Source organism: Octopus sinensis, linkage group LG7 (assembly GCF_006345805.1).
Source record: "Octopus sinensis linkage group LG7, ASM634580v1, whole genome shotgun sequence".
NCBI classification, from domain to species: Eukaryota; Metazoa; Mollusca; class Cephalopoda; order Octopoda; family Octopodidae; genus Octopus; species Octopus sinensis.
Window position 1 is genome coordinate 112,628,485 of NC_043003.1, and position 18,741 is coordinate 112,647,225.

Consider the following 18,741-nt stretch of genomic DNA (forward strand, 5'->3'; position numbering starts at 1 on the left):
TATGGCTGTAGAGTTGTGTAATATATTGAGAATCGTGCATTTGTAAATTACATTACATCTTATGCAATGGGTTTGTAACGGACAGGTGGTTCCAGGACGGCAATTACAATTAGGTGAATTTTAGGGACCGTGTTCGGTAATAGAGGAGGTAGTATCGTCAGAGGAGAGGTTATAGAAGGGGGTGAAAATGTCTATATTATTATTATTATTATTATTATTATTATTATTATTATTATTCATTACTAACGTTATCATTACTATTTCTGTCACTACTCCAATTACCGCCACTACTACTGTTATTATTAATTCTGCTATTTGTAGGGGCGTTAGAGATTGTGGTGGTGTTCCGAACAGTGTCAGTAGAATGGGTTGGGTTGTGCTTATGGTCTAATGTAAGGGTATTTGTCCTGGATCTGTGTGTGTGTGTTGATTGTTTGTATTACTAGAGTTGTAGTTATGTGAGTTTTGATAGTAAAGAGAGAGCTTTTACTTATTCGAGGCTGCTACAATAGATTCGAAGTTAGGTGAGTTAGAATAAGATAGTCTCAGGTTGGATCGATTAAAGATAGAATAATATTTATATTGTCGAGGGAAGTTCGAGTCTAGTATTCTAAAGAAGGATTTAGCTAAGTTCTTAACGTTAAGTGAGAATGGTGGTGTGTACCATAAAATAGAGCGACCGCCGCTTTTTTTAGTGGTCTAGGAATAGACCTATCTACGTTGTTAGATAAATGAGTGGTATCCATATTTCTGGTTAAGGTATCTATATTTCTGGGTAAGTAGTATCTATATTTCTGGGTATATATTTTTTTTTCGCAGACACATATAAAAAATTATAAATATTACTCGAATAATATAGAATTATTTTCCAGCTAAATAAAGCACCGTAAAAGTAGAATTCTAGATAGGAAATAGAGGCACAACAAAGCACCAATCATTGCTGGAAATATCTTCACTTAAGCTTCACTTAATGTATACAGACAAAGGTGTGTGCAGGCGGCAAACATAAAAGATTTTCGTCTTACCTCTTGGAAGAACGCCGGATAAATGGACAACCTAGAATGAATAACCTAGTACTCGAGTTTCGGACTTTCCAGAATACTTTTGTTATCGTAAAAGTGCTTAGTCTTCTTCAGCTATGTTCACTGAAGATGACATTTTAAAATATCCGCTACATCAATGCGAGTATATTCGATTGAACGCCTAGCCGTAAACGCAACCGAGATCAATGAACCTTTTCATAGCGTCGTACGGTTATCGACTGCTATTTCCAGCAAATATTGGTGCCTTGTTGTACTACTATTTTCTGTATACACACACACATACGCACACACACATACATATATATATATATATATATATATATATATATATATATTATATATATATATATATATTATATATATATATATCATAAATATACACATATATACATATATCTATCTATCTATCTATCTATCTATCTATCTATCTATCTATATATATATATATATATATATATATATATATATATATATATATATATATATATATATATATATATATATCATAAATATACACATATATACATATGTATGATTCTACATATGCATGTGTGTATACAATAACGTAATAATTCATCTTCAGTATGTTCTGACATATTTGAACGTAACTATGCTAATTCGTCATCGGATGGTATATTTCTCTTACATGATGCGTGTTCCTAACGCACGCGATTCACTGATGTAAGGAGACTTTGAGACAAAGCATTACTTCGCTCTTATTGAGTTACATCAACCAATGCTATTCCAGGTTCAATGAACTTTAAAAGATTACTGACTAGAAAGCAACAGACATATTATGTGCAGATGCGTACTAGTGTGTATTAATGTTATTTATGCGCGGCAGTGTGGATGTATTTATGTATACTTATATATGTGTTGTGGCTGCCCCTAGTTATCGAGTATGGCCATTGCACGAAGCTTAATCAATGTTGTTATCGTGCAATGCCTGTGCAAGAAGATTTTTTTTAAGTGAGGAGAGGCTGTGAACTGAGTCAATCCCCCTGACTCAGCAACAGCAGCCCTAATCCGGAAAGAAGAACATCATCGGTAACCACTGAGCCGCAGGTTTTATGTCGGAGTTATCCCAGTTATCTGAGTTACATTCTCCTAGAAGGATGCTAGGAGTCCTTCATTCCCAATGGTTTAACCGCGCGATCATGTATTCAGTCCGATTATTTCTATGTCCCCGCGCATGATACAGCCTTAAGACATTTATTGGGTGGCCGTTGACTCTGAAGAGTTCCTCCGCCCTTTGACGGGTTTTGCTTTTCATCCCGCAGGGTGTCCAATAAACACCCTCCTCACCAAGTAAGCTTGGTGGGGTTGCCGGTTAAGTCGCCGACGACCCGACCATGCAACAGGTTGTACTGGGTTACATGTTACCACTAGCACTCGAAAGTAACCTGACATATACATACATACATACATACATACACTCTCCAAATGTGAGTTCTTGTATCTAATCCGTAAACTTAATAAAAATATAAATTTGATGAGACCCTGCAATTACTAACATGTGTTCGATGCAGAATGCAATGAAGGGTGAATTAAAGCCTATTTTTGTCTTGGTTTTTCATTTTAATCATTTCAAAGCTTTTTTAGTAACCTACTGCTTTGTTTATAATATAGAAAGATAGTGACCTTGGTTTGTTGACACTTATTGGATAGCCTGACATGCCATCTTCTCTTGCTCATTTAGTATAACCTCGAATGACCTAGTTGATATTGTACCGAGCAACTAGTTCTTTGGCTACTAGTTTCCTAGATGTTCATTGTTAATATGTTGCCTCCAGAACCAAGACATCTGGAACGTCAGATGATAGAATAGTACATCACGTATGCAAACATCAGACGATAGTGAAGTGCATTACGTATGCAATAATGCAGTTGCAGCTGTAAGAGCTTTCATGGCTCGTTATACTTATTTACTCTTTCATGTGGATAAGGATGATTCAATTTTATCGCCATTATTCCGTATGAGGACACAGCAAACTTGTGTATTACGACCAAGACGATAGAACTTAATATAATCTCTCTCTCTCTCTCTCGAATAATAATAATAATAATAATAATAATAATAATAATAATAATAATAATAAATGCCCTGATGCAGAACCAGGCAGAGGCTCTCATGGCTTCTGATCTTAACTGATTGGAAGTATTATCATGTACTTTGTTTTGTCTTGGTATAAAAGATGGGCTACAGCAAATATACTGCTCAATACCACAGATTTGCTTGTCAGTTGTTTGACCTTACCAGTTGAGCATGTCCCTTAGTGGCTGACGATATGTGCATCTCTGATCACGAGCAGAAGTAGTGGGGGAGCATCATAGCCATGTGTTGAGAGGGATTCTTTGGGGTTTGAATAATTCACCTCTGGAAACATGGGTGGTTCTTTCAACATCCTTAAACAACCCTTATTCAGAGACCTTTTGAGCGGGATGGGCTACTCAACCTGAAGAAAATTCTAACTGGGCCCCACCTGCAAGGTCATTTGCTGTTTATCTTGATATGAGATCACCATGTCGCGCACATATGGTTGTGATGCATGTGCCTGGTGTACCTTTATCAGACAGGTAGTCATGATGGGTATATTGGGCTTCGTATATTTTACCCCAGTGTCACTTTGATGGCATGAACTGCTCTCTCACTCAACAATAATAATAATAATAATAATAATAATAATAATAATAATAATAATAATAATAATAATAATAATAATAAATGCCCTGATGCAGAACCAGGCAGAGGCTCTCATGGCTTCTGATCTTAACTGATTGGAAGTATTATCATGTACTTTGTTTTGTCTTGGTATAAAAGATGGGCTACAGCAAATATACTGCTCAATACCACAGATTTGCTTGTCAGTTGTTTGACCTTAACCAGTTGAGCATGTCCCTTAGTGGCTGACGATATGTGCATCTCTGATCACGAGCAGAAGTAGTGGGGGAGCATCATAGCCATGTGTTGAGAGGGATTCTTTGGGGTTTGAATAATTCACCTCTGGAAACATGGGTGGTTCTTTCAACATCCTTAAACAACCCTTATTCAGAGACCTTTTGAGCGGGATGGGCTACTCAACCTGAAGAAAATTCTAACTGGGCCCCACCTGCAAGGTCATTTGCTGTTTATCTTGATATGAGATCACCATGTCGCGCACATATGGTTGTGATGCATGTGCCTGGTGTACCTTTATCAGACAGGTAGTCATGATGGGTATATTGGGCTTCGTATATTTTACCCCAGTGTCACTTTGATGGCATGAACTGCTCTCTCACTCAACAATAATAATAATAATAATAATAATAATAATAATAATAATAATAATAATAATAATAATAATAATAATAATAATAATAATAATAATAATAAGAAGAAGAAGAAGAAGAAGAAGAAGAAGAAGAAGAAGAAGAAGAAGAAGAAGAAGAAGAAGAAGAAGAAGACTGAGTGATCATTTGGTCTGCTAAAATAGCAACCAAATCTCCTTTAAATTTCCTCCTATCATCTTAATAACTACGGAGGCTATCATGATTCTGCGATCAAAATTGCGGGATGTTAATAGAATGTTATCAATCAAGGTTTTTCCTCACCTGAACTGTACATGAGCGAAACAAGAAGAATCATTTTGAACTCGCTCTTAAATCATGTTTTTCTGTCACTGACCACTGTGTTGGACATGAACATTTGCTTCATCGATGTGACCCACAAGGAAAGTCTGCAAAGATCGGGAGTGAGTTCCCTCCGCCTCTTTCTACCACAACCCGATAAAAATATAATCAATTCCAAATTTCTTCACTGGTTATCACAGCTGCATTCAATAATATGATGAAAGACCGGCTTCGATAGAGTCACTTGTTCTTGTCCCAGTATTTAAAGTTTATTCGTTTGACTGCAAAAAAAGCAAAATAAATGAGTTGAGCAGGTTTTCATTTCGTGCTCACAACCAGTGACCAACAAAGCACTAGATGTACGAGTGTAGTGACAAACAGAAGCATCTGGAACAAGTCTCGATTACGCTTTCGTGGTAGTTTCAAGCAATATTTAAATAGCAAAGTAGTTATTAATTGGTGAAAAGCTCATTGTTATTTGTTGATTGATGTGTTAGACGTTTGCCCAAACATATTTATGATGTGTCAACCCCAGGATCATGCGTAAACGGAAGCTTCTCATTGTATGTCAAATTAAAATTTAAAAAGAAAAGGAAATTTTGAGCTGGAATTCCGTAGGTGTAGTGGGTGTGTATGTGCATGTGTGTATTTGTACTCAGTTATTTGAATGTAGACCCTCAATGAATCCCAGATTAGGAGACGTGATGCCACTGTCAATAAAGAAAAAGACGAATGGAAAGAGAAGTATTTTAACGAAAGACCACGAAGTGGCTAAAACTATAAATTATAGGTGTAAACATTGAATTAAAAACCTTTTTTCTTCTGAAGAAGGTTTGTACTCCAGCACTGCAATGCTTTTGTATTTTGAACTGTTTTCGTACCTCGAGATTTTTCCGTAAAAAAAAGAGTGTGCTAATCTAAAGCCCAACAACTTGCATTTAGGAAAAAGACTGATAATGGAGCTGTATCAGCTGAATGTTATCCAAGATATATGATGTACAGCGTGGGTTGCTTTCAGTCACGGAAACCTAATTGTTGATCATCTAGAGACTATTCTGCCTTGGTCGTGGCAGTTGCCTCCGCCCACCTAGTGACGAGGTATCAGTATCGCCGCTCATGTGATTTAGCTCACCAGCTTGGTGTACCGAGGTGTCACTTGGAGCCAGTACATGAGGGATTTAGAGGGAAAGTAAGAACTAGTGATGCACGTCAACTCTACGAGGTAGGGAGTAGCGTACTATACGTTATTCGCACTATTTCTACCCAGAGTCTCCCACCTACATCCCTAGAATGCAAAAAATAGAAGCTTACCCGTTGCATTTAAGCCACATATTCTGTAAATATTCCAAACGTGCTACTATTGCTCCGAAGCAATCCTTCAGATGTATCCTTCCATTTTTTATCTTTGAAGCTTTGTTCTTACCAGCGAGAATTATAAGTTGTTTTTTGTCATTAGAATTTAGATATTTCCGTAGATTTGTGGAGGAAGCATTTATCCACTTAAGGATATATCAGAGGTGACTTGCCTGCCTGATATGCTACACATTTGGGTCGAAAACAAAATATTGTGTTTGCAAAACGAACTTCTTAAACACACATCTAAGCACTATTTCAGTTTTATTATAACTTAGATTCGTTCCCATTTGTTCCATCGCTACTACCTCTCTTTATTACAACGTCATTTCACTATAATTTCATCTTTGATACAGTGATAGGTTGTAGCTGTTCTTTCTAGATACATTAATGGGCATTTGCATTAGAAAAATAACATTTCTTCATTACTAGTTATATTATCAAAACTCAGTTTCCAAAACTTTCTGACTATAAAGGAAGATCATGAGCCAATCAACTTTTATCATTATCAATATAATAACCATTAAATCTGCCAGCAACTATGTCTGCTGCTTCTCACTATTGTTTATTCTTTGTATTTTTACTGAGTTTTGATGGATACCTATTTCATCTGATTCAATTCTTACTGAAACTGAAAATCGACAACTTTCACTTTTGACATCATTGCTAGTTTGATCATTCTCTCAGTAATCTCAGAAGCTTGTTTAATCATCGTGGATGTACGATAAATTATGGACAATCTTTAAACTTCCAAGCAGTGATCTCATTATGTCTGCTTTGACATCACAAGGCAAAATTTCCGGCTTGAGTACCTTTGTAACATAATAACCTAATCATTAAGAGATTATGTTGCCTTTATGTGAAGGGGCGGATGTGTGTATAGGAGTGTATGCCTGTGTGACGATCTAAATTTGTTTGTGTGTGTGTGTGTGCGTGCGTTCTTTTAGAAATCATTCTTTGGTGGATTTTCAATAGTCAAAGTAACCAAACAATATTAACTGATGTGAAATAGACTCAAAGAGCTTTTATTTCATCAGTGAATCGGTCAAACTGTTTAATTTAAACAGGTATTAACCGTGGGTTTTGATACTGGTTGTTAAAGAAAGAAATTAAATTTAATTGGTCAGTTCTTGTACAATGTGCGTAAAACAAGGAAAGGCTATGGGTCAGCGGAAGTTACAGATTGATGAAAGAAGAATAACAGCTAGCGATAGTGCAATGCTTCCGAAAAATAAGTCTGTCTTAACGAGGTAAATCCTTAAGTTTTATACAGCAAGAACATTGTTAGTTTTTTAACGTGGTTTGCTTTTTACTTGCCGAGTTTGAAGGAAGAGGCAGCAAATATAACTCCTGCAGGTCCTCTAAGATGAGTGAGGTTGATGCCGTTAAAGTTCTGATTAAATTAAGTCAACATATGCAGGGGAGACATGAATAGGTGGGCATGGAGGATTCAAGAGGACCAATATTCTGTGAATAAAAGACTGGGCATAGTGATTATTGTAAAATGAGTGGGTTGAATACAGTAAATGTGGTATGAGACAAGCTAACTCCGAGGAGCAGAGGCCATTTTAGTAGCGATCGTGAAAAATGATTAAAGACAATATACTTACTGGAAAAGAAAATGTTACTGTGCGGTATTATCTTGTTCTAGAATGAAGGCACGTAGCTTAATGGTTAGCGTATTTAGCTCACGATCGTGAGGTCGTCATTTCGATTCCCGACGATGTGTTATGTTCTTGAGCAAGACACTTTATTTCACGTTGTTCCAGTTCGCTCAGCTGGTAAAAATGAGTAGTACTTGTATTACAAATGTCCTGCTTTGTCACATTTTGAATCTCCCTGACAACTGCATTAAAGGTTTGCGTGTCTGTGGAGTACTCAGCCACTTGCACGTTAATTTCACGAGCAGGCTTTTCCGTTGATCGGATCAACTGTAACCCACGTCGTTGTAACCGACGGAGTATAGCAGTTAGAGGGTTAAGCATCTAAGTAAAGTAAATTAGCTTCAACTAAAGATCAGAAGTTGTACACAGACCTTCAGGACAGTGTATCATGAGGAAATGTGACATTGATATTCCCATGACTACAAATTGCCAAGTTCCTCATAAAGTTACACGAATAAGACAAATGAGAAAAGATCAATGTCAATCTAGAATGGATATTGGCTCACACAACATAATTTTTGTTGGTTATGTATATATTTGTGTGTGTGTGTGTGTGTGTGTTAGTTGATTTTTTTGTGCGTATTTGGGCTGACAGGCTACGAAGACTTCATGTAGTGGTCTGCAGTTTGTAACAATGTTCCGTACTTGCGGCCAAAGTAGAAATAACTTGCCATTGTAAAGTACAGCAGTACTCTAAAACTGATAAGTAAACCAGTCCCCGATAAAACATTATGTGTTGGGATAGGAACAAATCAAAGCAGAGAACTACATAGACAATTTCTAACTGAAAGTTGCTAAAGTTAGAGTGCAATGGTATTCACATTCAGCTGGTTTCCACGAGAGCTCATAGGGATGAACATCTAATTAGGAACCCGACGATCACGACTAATTACAAAATACATTCGACTGCTGTACAACATACGGATTACGAATAAAGTATGAATAACTGTTTCCTAATAAAAAGTATTTTCGAGTTTCATTAAAACAAGTTCAATCTACATTGCAACGACTAATTCATAATTCCAATCAATTATTTAACTTTAATCAGTTTAATCTACAACAGAACAATCTCCCTAATCTGAATCTTTCAAGTAACAATTAATTTTTTGTTAATCACTTTCCATGTTTAGTTTAACTCTCGCTCTATTTTCCATCATGTCTCTATCAATTTATTCACTCCTCTGTCTGTATAGCTCTATATTGCTCTCTTTTGCACTTGCTTCAACACAAGAAGGACAGTTGTATTAATTAAAATAGAAATAAAAGGAAATGTTAACGACATTTTTTGGAACAATGGAAAAATAATTAAGAAACGAACATTTAATTTTTTGTGATAAACAATTTCAAACAAGAGTTTAATTTTTCTAATAAAAATCATTATCTTAAACTATCAGTTACATAGAGACCATAGCTTAATTTTATTTCCTATAATGAGGTTTTTTAGGTGCTCTTTTCATTTTTCATTTCAGATTATATGACGTTAATGCTTCTACTAGGAATTGAAATTCAATTGCTGATTCGACTTCTAATCTACATTTCCTCCAGCGTTTCTGAGATATCATTTTATTTTAACTAACTAAGGTGGTAGTTTCATACTTGAAAAGGAATTATAAGTTTGTAACGTTCGTAACTTTCCAAATAAATGGTTTTATTTGTGATCAAAATCCGTTCATGGTTTCATTATTGTAGACAAATATTCACTTTATTGGAACAATTCATTTTCAAACTGTTATAAATAAGGCGTGGAGAGAAAGTAGCAGAAAAAATAAAATGTCCAAATTAACGTTTTTCAGTATTGATTTTCTCTTTTATTATTTCCCATTAATTAGATATCTATCTCTGCCTACACATTGTCACTCACAGTTGTGTACTTCTTCTCTCAGGAGTTCAAAACAAAATTAGCAACTATCATGTATTGGGTTGATTCTATTGACTATTGTACTGGCCACTACATTAAAAAAAAATGTTTTAGTAAATTACTCAAGATATGTTTTCTGACAGCTCTCACAAGTCTCTTAAAATCTAGTTGACACGTTTCATATTTTTGTAACAGATTCCTATAAAATCCATGACACTTGTTATTTTTATTGCCGCTTCTACTTTAACGGAGAAAGGCAGCCTCTTCAGACAAGTTGTAAATTTTATAACAATTAAGATCTGTTTCATTTTTTGAGTCTTGTCTATTCAAGAGATCGTAAGTTATAAAGCAAAGCGAAAGAACTCGTGATATTATAAGGTTGATCTTGACAAAACTAATTTAATAAGCTCTTGCAACCGCTAAAATTATTTGGCTAAAATTAAGTTGGAGCATTGTGAATTTCATTGACTGAAATTTACGCTGTTACTCTTCCTACTAAACCTATACACAGGCAGTTATATTATATACACTTCTTTGTTTAAGCTCTAAAGCTTATATTTGTACGGGAGTAAGGAATTTATGAGATACACGTGTTTTCACAGGTCATTCTCTCTTTTTGCATTTTTCTGTGTTTTTTTCTTCTTATGTTAGAATTCATATGAGGCATGTGTGGAGGTGCAATGGCCCAGTGGTTAGGGCAGCTGACTCGCGGTCGTAGGATCGCTGTTTCGATTCCCAGACCGGGTGTTGTGAGTGTTTATTGAGCGAAAACACTTAAAAGCACCACGAGGCTCCGGGAGTGGGTGGTGGCGATCTCTGCTGTACTCTTTCACCACTCTTTTTTCTGTTGGTCTGCTCGCTTAGCTTGCGGAGTGGCGTCATTCGAAGGCTAAAACAATGCGAACGGATTTTGACCAGCGATGTGTAACATCTGATAGCCTGGTCGGTCACGTGATCTCATGATTGTGAGCACAACATGTTGAACCACTAGGCTACGTGCCTCATATCACGTGATCACGTGATATGAGGCACGTAGCCTAGTGGTTAAACATGTTGTGCTCACAATCGTGAGATCATTGCTTCGATTCCCAGACCGGTTGAGCGTTGTGTTCTTGAACAAAACACTTCATGCTCAACTCCACTCGGTTGCAAACTGTTAACCCTGCAACGAACAGAGGGAATGTTGGCCTGCTCGCCTAGCCAGTGGGTAGCATCATTCCAAAGCTAAAACGATGCAAAGCGCATTTTATCCAACGAAGTATAACAACATCTGATCACATTATCACGTAATATTTGAATCCGTATGGCCGGTTACCCGTTTTCCATGGCGTATAAATCACTGAGGTCACATCATACCCCATAATGAGACGCCAACGGAGCGAACGAGATGCCTGTCCGTCGCGAGATACCAAGCCATCAATTTTGAAGGAAAGAAAGAAGTCAATTATATCAATCCCAGTACTTGACTGGTTCCTTATTTTCTCGACCCAGAAGGGATGAAAGGCAGCGTTGATCTTGGTGGGATTTGAACTAAGAACATAAAGAGCCGAAAGAAACGCCACTAATCGTTTTGTCCGATCTGGTAAAACGTCTCCCCACACACCGCCTTGTTATGAACTACGAAAGACAAAACTAAACAGCAATGTCCACCTTGGCATGGTTTCTAATACTTTAATGCATTTATTGCATTTAATACTGACCAATGTTTCTGCCAACCTGCTATTTACATTCTAAGCGTGACATTTCCGTATTATATTTTCCTTTGGTCATTTTCTTACAACAATGAGTTTGCGTTGAATATTTTGACTTTCCATATTATCCATTTGATTGAATATGAAAACATTGATCTGATCACATGCTCGTTACATTATATCTTTATTTCTTTTGATCAGAGCAAAGTAATATTTATTTCTTTATTGCCCACAGGGGGCAAAACATAGAGGGGACAAACAAGGGGATTAAGTCGATTATATCGACCCCAGTGATTTACTGGTACTTATTTAATCGACCCCGAAAGGATGAAAGGCAAAGTCGACCTCGGCGGAATTTGAACTCAGAACGTAACGGCAGACGAAACACCGCTAGGCATTTCGCCCGGCGTGCTAACGTTACTGCCAGCTCGCCAGAGCATAGTAATATTAATTTATAAGGCTATATAATGGAAAATAATCATAATGATGACTGGAAGCTACAGTAAAAATGTCTAATGAAAAGACGTTGAATGAATAATTTCATTAAAGACAAGACCAATTGGATAAAAATAAAGAAACTTGTGAGATAAACTTAATCTCGAACCAGCCACTTGGCTTCGCTTCTTAAAAGGTTATAGATTCCACTAACTATCACCATAGGTCATGTAATGGTGTTAAACTAAGCGATAGATTATATCTACCCCACAATAAAAACAGGAATTATCTCTACAATAACCTTACACATAGGCTTCATGTAAAATTTCCCTTATATTACAAGGTTTTGGTTTATTTCTATCTACGATAGAGAAACTTGCTCAAAATTGCATGCAGTGAGATCGAACTCGACAGTGAACAGTAGCGAAACTAACCTCTTAAACACGCAGTCATGCTTGCTGCCATATATTTATGCATGTAAGTATAATTAGGATAGGAAGATGCTTTTTTCGGACGTTTTAACCCTGTAAGTCAAATTACATACATACAGAACCAAATATGAGTCATTAGATAAAGTATTTCGAGAAAGTCAATACTTGAGCAAAGGACGTGAAAACAGGTATGTCAGACTTGAGGTAAGACAACAACAGAAATGACAGCAGCAGCAATCTGAAACCTAAATCAAGAATCTTTACAGACTCATTTAACTGGATGGAAACTTATTTCACAAGTTTTCGGAAATATTGCCAACTTTGAAGTAAATTTCCAGTAATGGAGTCGACAGTGACATTTTGAACTGTTGTGGCCTACCTACCACTTATTTGTAAGGCCTGTCGTACAGAACTCTAAGGAAATTACTGAAAATATATGTATTTAGATATTTTTTTATAGAGACGTAGCCTTAGCATCTATTATTGAATCTGTTTAAACGCTAATCTGTCAGTAAGAACGAATGGAGTTATATGAGGTCTCTTTTCTCGCTTATATTGTTCAAAGTACAGTAGTGTCGGTAAAACGTTCCATCAGCATAATTTGAAGTATATTTCTTTAGAACGGTAAGATATTTCTTAAGATATTTTTCTATTGATGTTTTATCAAAAATATTTGCTTCTTTACAATAATATTTCCAAGAGAGACCACCCGCCTAGGACAGGTTCCGGTTTCAGTCTTTAGTTCAGGTCATTTCCTTTTCACCTTTCGCTGTTAATGCCTTTGAGGAATGCATAAAAGTCTCAACTATTTCCGCTTCTCTAAAATATTCGTTATGCGTTCCTCGTCGAAATAAACCGGTAAAAATGCTCTCAGCTTTACTGTTAAATGTTACGCAATTATAATGTTCGAAAGGTTTGATATAATTCAATATCAAACAAGAAGATTTTGTAATTTGAGATTTTTTTTCATGCTTTCTATTGGCATTCTTGCTGTTAGATTACGTCAGTTAAGGCAGCGATCTCACAGAATCATTACATTTGACAAAATATTTACAGCATGTCTTTAAATTGAAATTTCTAAAGAGGTTAAATTTACTTTTCATCCCGCCAGGATCAATAAGATAAAATACTAGTCAAGAATTAGTGTCGATGGCATCAACTAATCCATCCACTTCAAATTGCTGTCCCATGCCGAAATACGAAACGATTATTAGGTCGTCTCTTCTTTTGCGCAATCCTGCTGTACATAGCCATCACCGTCATCATCACAGTGGATTGTGGGAAATAGTAGATTGCACTGCAAAATTTATTGACGTATTACATAGTTGAAGTCGTGACAGCATCTTGTGCGAGTGTCTTCTTCCATAGACTGGACCGACTAAAGGTCTGTTAGTGAATCTGGTAGGCGGAAACTGAAAGAAGCTTGTCGGATATATAATTGTATGTGTTTGTATGTGTGCGTGTGTTTGTACCTCACGACCGTTTGACAACCGGTCTAGGTTTGCTTACGTCCCCATAATTTAGTGGTTCGGCAAAAGTAACCAAAGAATAAGTATCAGACTTTGAAAATAAGCATTGAAGTCAATTTGTGTGACCAACCCTTCAAGGCGATGCTCCAGCATGGCTGCAGTCCAAAAGGTGAAACAAGTAAAATATAAGCGATAAAAGATACGTCTCCTTATATTCTGAGTTCGAATCCCACAGGAGTTTATTTTATTTTTATATCCGGTCTTGACAAATATGCGAACTAATAATTGCACCTATTACTTCAATCTCTACTTGACCAACTAGAAATACCCACCAAATAATTTTCATATTACTTCATATTGTCTTACAAAACTATGAAAGATAATATATATTTATTTCAAATTTTAGCACAAGGATAGCAACTTCGGGGGAGATGGTAAGTCGATTAAATCGACCCCAGTGTTCAACTGGTACTTATTTTAACGTCCAGGAAAGGCTGAAACGCAAAGTCAACTTTCGTGGAATTTGAACTTAGAACACAAAGATGGACGGAATGCCGCTAAGCATTATGCTCGGCGTGCTAACGATTGTACCAAGTCCGGCCGAAATGCTTAGCGGTATTTCGTCTGTCGTTATGTTCTGAGTTCAAATTTCGCCGAGGTCGTCTTTGCCTTTCATCCTTTCGGGGTCGATAAATAAAGTACCAATTTCGCACTGGGATCGACGTAATCGACTTAATCCCTTTGTCTGTCCTTGTTTGTCCCCTCTATGTTTAGCCCCTTGTGGGCAATAAAGACATAAATATATATTTGATAATGTAATACTAGATACACACTCTACAAAACAATAACAACAGAGTTACATTTGGAATGCTTTTAATCATAGGTAAGCGAGAAGAGGCCTAATACGAGGTTACAAAGTAACACCAGCAATATCCAGAATATTGATGAAGTACTATTAATTGAAGGGCCCAGCCATTACACTGTCATGCCTAAGACGGCAATTAAGATACGAATATAAAACCAATGCATAAAATAAACCTTATATTAATTTGTTAGTAAATTAGCAAAAGTGACTCGAGAGTGTAGACTTCTGTGTTACTATTCACTGCGTTTGATCAATAATTCATGATGATACGACGGAACGTCGTACACACAGACACACACACACAGACACACAGAGACGCACGCACACACACACACACACACACCACACACACACACACACACACACACACGCACATATATATATGCGGAGGCGCAATGGCCTCGCGGTCGCAGGATCGCGGTTTCGATTCCTAGACCGGGCGTTGTGAGTGTTTATTGAGCGAAAACACCTAAAAAGCTCCACGACGCTCCGGCAGGGTGTGGTGATCCCTGCTGTACTCTTTCACCAATCTTTCTCTCACTCTTTCTTATATATATATGTATGTACGTATATATATCTAAACAAAAGTATGGATATATGTGTGTACACACATATACATACACACACATATAGATGCATGCATACATACATAAATACATACATATATCGGTAGTGACTGAACAAAGAAAATTGCTGCGTCTAACATAAATTCTTGAGTTTTTCAGTCTAAGTCAAATTTGCAGAGCTTAAACATTCTTCTAGTATGTTATCGCTACAGAAATACAATCGACAAAGATCTCATTTCACCCAATGTTCCAGTAATGGCAGCCGGTTCACTGATCAGTCCTTTAAAATTCCTTTCTGACGACCTGCTATATAGCCTACAGATATTACGTTTTGCTTTTTATGTCCTCTTTTGAACAAGTAATTTGACGGTACCGTCGATTATGTGATAGACCTGATTCTAAACTTGTTCGTGTGATACAACGTTGGTTAAAAATTTACTGTTTTATTGTAAATGTTGTGTCAATAAAGTTTTAATTTATAGACTTATAAACCATGATGCTTAGAGTGTAGATTTTCGATTATACAAGCTAAAGGTACGTATGAACTGAGATATATGTTTTTACTTGAATATGTATACATACTTCTACATATTTACATACATACATATACATATATGTGGGTGTGTATACATATGCACAGTTGATATATATATATATATGTATGTATGCACTTATATACATGTACATATATATATTTATATATACATACTCGTGTATATATGTGTGAGTATACATTACATATATGCATATATGTATATGTATACGTATACACACACACACACATATATATATATATATACATATATATATATGTATATATATATATATAATATATATATATATATATATATATATATATATATATATATATATAATATATATATATATATATATATATATATATATATATATATATATACAAGTATGCATATAGATAGATAGAGTGGGAGAGAGAGAGGAAGAGATGCACTAAAATGGGTTTTAAATCACGGATCTTTATAACCTTAATAACTGGAAATATTAGACACTTTGACATTTAAAACCATGTATTAGTTTCGCAATTTATACTTGCAGCATGATTTAAACTCGTATCAGCAAAATTAATTTTAAATTAATGGCGAATATATATAGTCATAACCTCTTTTATGTTGCCTTAGGTTTGGAATCGACCGGAAATCTATTTTGAAATGTGTTCGTTAATACGTGGTCAAGAACTCAATACAACTAGCTACTGTAACAATAATATACAATGCTTCGTTATTTTATAAGGTAATATGTACATATCTACAGATTGGTGGCATTGGCAGTGATTGTCAAGGAAGCAACGCGTCATTGTTAAGGATTTATAAATTGTTGATTAATAATGTTTAATTGATTTGGCATAGGGGAATATCTTGTGTCCACGGCATGCAAGAACTCCGAGTCCTGTGAAGTTGACGTTGTCAAATGTTCTCCTTGAATACTGTTGATATATTATTGAGTGATCAACAACTCCGCAGCGCTCAATGTTTTGGGGAAGAAGCACTAGGAATAGTGTCTGATGCAGACTGAAAGGACAAATGCAATCAGGGTGATGTGAAGAAGGGAGTCAAATGCGTCGGGAGTAGGTCAATAAAAACTACGAATCCAGTAGACTGTATTGGTTAGCAACGTCATGGTGTTCAATCAAAGGGATTTTCTTCGATTCGTTCTACAAGTTGTGTATGCGCAGCGCTAGCACTTCTTCAGATGTGGATGCAAAATTTCGTTGTAGGTTTCAGCTGAGATTTGTAGTGAGTTAACATTTGCTTTTGGTTAAAGCGTTTCTGGTCTTAAAGACGAAGCCCAGTCTTGGTTGGTAGAGTAGATCTCAAATCGCTTTCGTTACAAAGATATTAAATATATCCTCTTCAAACCAATGATTTCAGAAAACTGAGTGGTCAGAAACAGCACACTGTTTGTTTAAAAGTGTTATTATATGAATTATTTACGTTCTCATTTCAAACTTTGGTTGCCTTCTTGAGACGAGAAAATATTTCCTTAGTATTTTTATTGCGGTCGATTCGAATGTATGTATGTATTCATCCATCCATACATACATACATACATACATACATGCATACATTCATACATACATACATACAAACATACATACATACATACATACATACATTTGTCACGGAAATTACCTGCCTTGCTGATGTGAATTTCTGTTTAAAAATCAAAGAACATGAAAATAATTGCGAACATTTTCAACTTCACTACCCATTTTATGAATTCACAGTGTAATAAATTGGTGCATTAGGTTTTTGTTAGTAAAATGCGTATGTGAAAATATGGGTAAATAAAGGTTTTCCTCAAAAGAAATCAGTTGAAATACAGTCTGTAAACAGAAAAGTAAAAATATGCAAGATTTTTTCAAGTTCAAAATTTGCCGCAGTTTTTGTTAGTTACATTTCAAAGATGGAGCTTAGTACCGTCGTCAGAAACGAGCTCCTTACTTACGGGAAGACATCAAATAATCGAAAATATAATACAACAATATGCATGCACAAATACGTATATATGCACATACACATACACACGCACTCATATGTAATCAATTTAGTCTTTCACCAAATGACCATGAATTTTATTAATTTCAAAGAGGTTTCTTGCTACAAGTAATATTCAAAATGTCAACTTTCCGAAGTTTCACTGGATCAATAATATTGATATTTATTTTATAGGTGAAAGTAAAAGTTCTCTTTATATACAAATTATTTCAATCGATTCTTTGTTTTGCACGCGTTATTGTGTGTCTACGTATCTTCGCCTAGATGTATGTTGATATCTGAATACATAAACTGTGAACATTCAACCAAAACAGGTGATCAAATCTCATAGTCTATTTACCACAACACGCCGTCTCTTTACATAGTCAAGCTGAATGTTTGCGTATTTAATGCGAACGTGGAGTTATTCACAATTTATACACACCATTGCCTCTACATTTATTAAGTAAATATATATCAGAATACAGAAACCTGGTAACGTCGAATGAACATATTCAGGTTGCATTTGTTGATAAGTAGTTATAAGCCTGAATATCGAAACCTGCTTTAGTAGTCAATGTGTATGCCTGCCGTACATCTACGTTTATGTTTGTCAGCGGATATGCGTGGAAAAATGTGTGCGCATGCATAGTTACGTTTGTCAGTATATATTCGTCTAGGCCAATGTAGATGTATGTTCATATTCGTCAGTGAATATATATTAGGAAGCCGGATGCTGCTTACGTTCCTCATTTCAACAATGCATCTGTGGAGTAAATGATCTCCTGTCATTCAAGTGTGTGACTAGTTCTGATGTAGAAACTTTTACAAGTAATCACTTTATATCACATAGTCTTAGAGAACACAACCCTTCTCCCCTCCCCCCATTCCTTCTCTTCAGTCACCTTAATCTGTATACGCTACGTACGACCATTTAATTGCTCTTAAGAGGTCGAACTTTTACATCAACTATAGTAGCTAAATGTATGCTACCAGCGTTAATGCTTTCCCGTTTTATTACATCTAGATATTGTAAAGATTTGTACCAAACAAATCTTAATCTATAGACTTGAAGAATCCGAGCACTAAACTACTAAAATGTAACTTAATCGAAATTGAGGTCAGCAAACCTCTCAAAGTGATGAAACAATCACAAGAAAATAAAATGAATCAACATTCTTGGAACTAAGTTGTCGCAATAACTTGACATATTCCATTGGCTATTTGTGATATAGTATCGATTA

General features: G+C 35.9%; 1 long non-coding RNA gene across 1 annotated transcript; it reads left to right on the top strand.

The window, feature by feature from the left end:
- Positions 1–1,024: 1,024 nt before the first annotated feature.
- Positions 1,025–14,064, top strand: LOC118764124. Its single transcript, XR_004999915.1, has 3 exons — positions 1,025–1,118; positions 5,624–5,629; positions 14,042–14,064. It is a non-coding gene; the product is annotated as an uncharacterized LOC118764124 (long non-coding RNA).
- Positions 14,065–18,741: the final 4,677 nt, after the last annotated feature.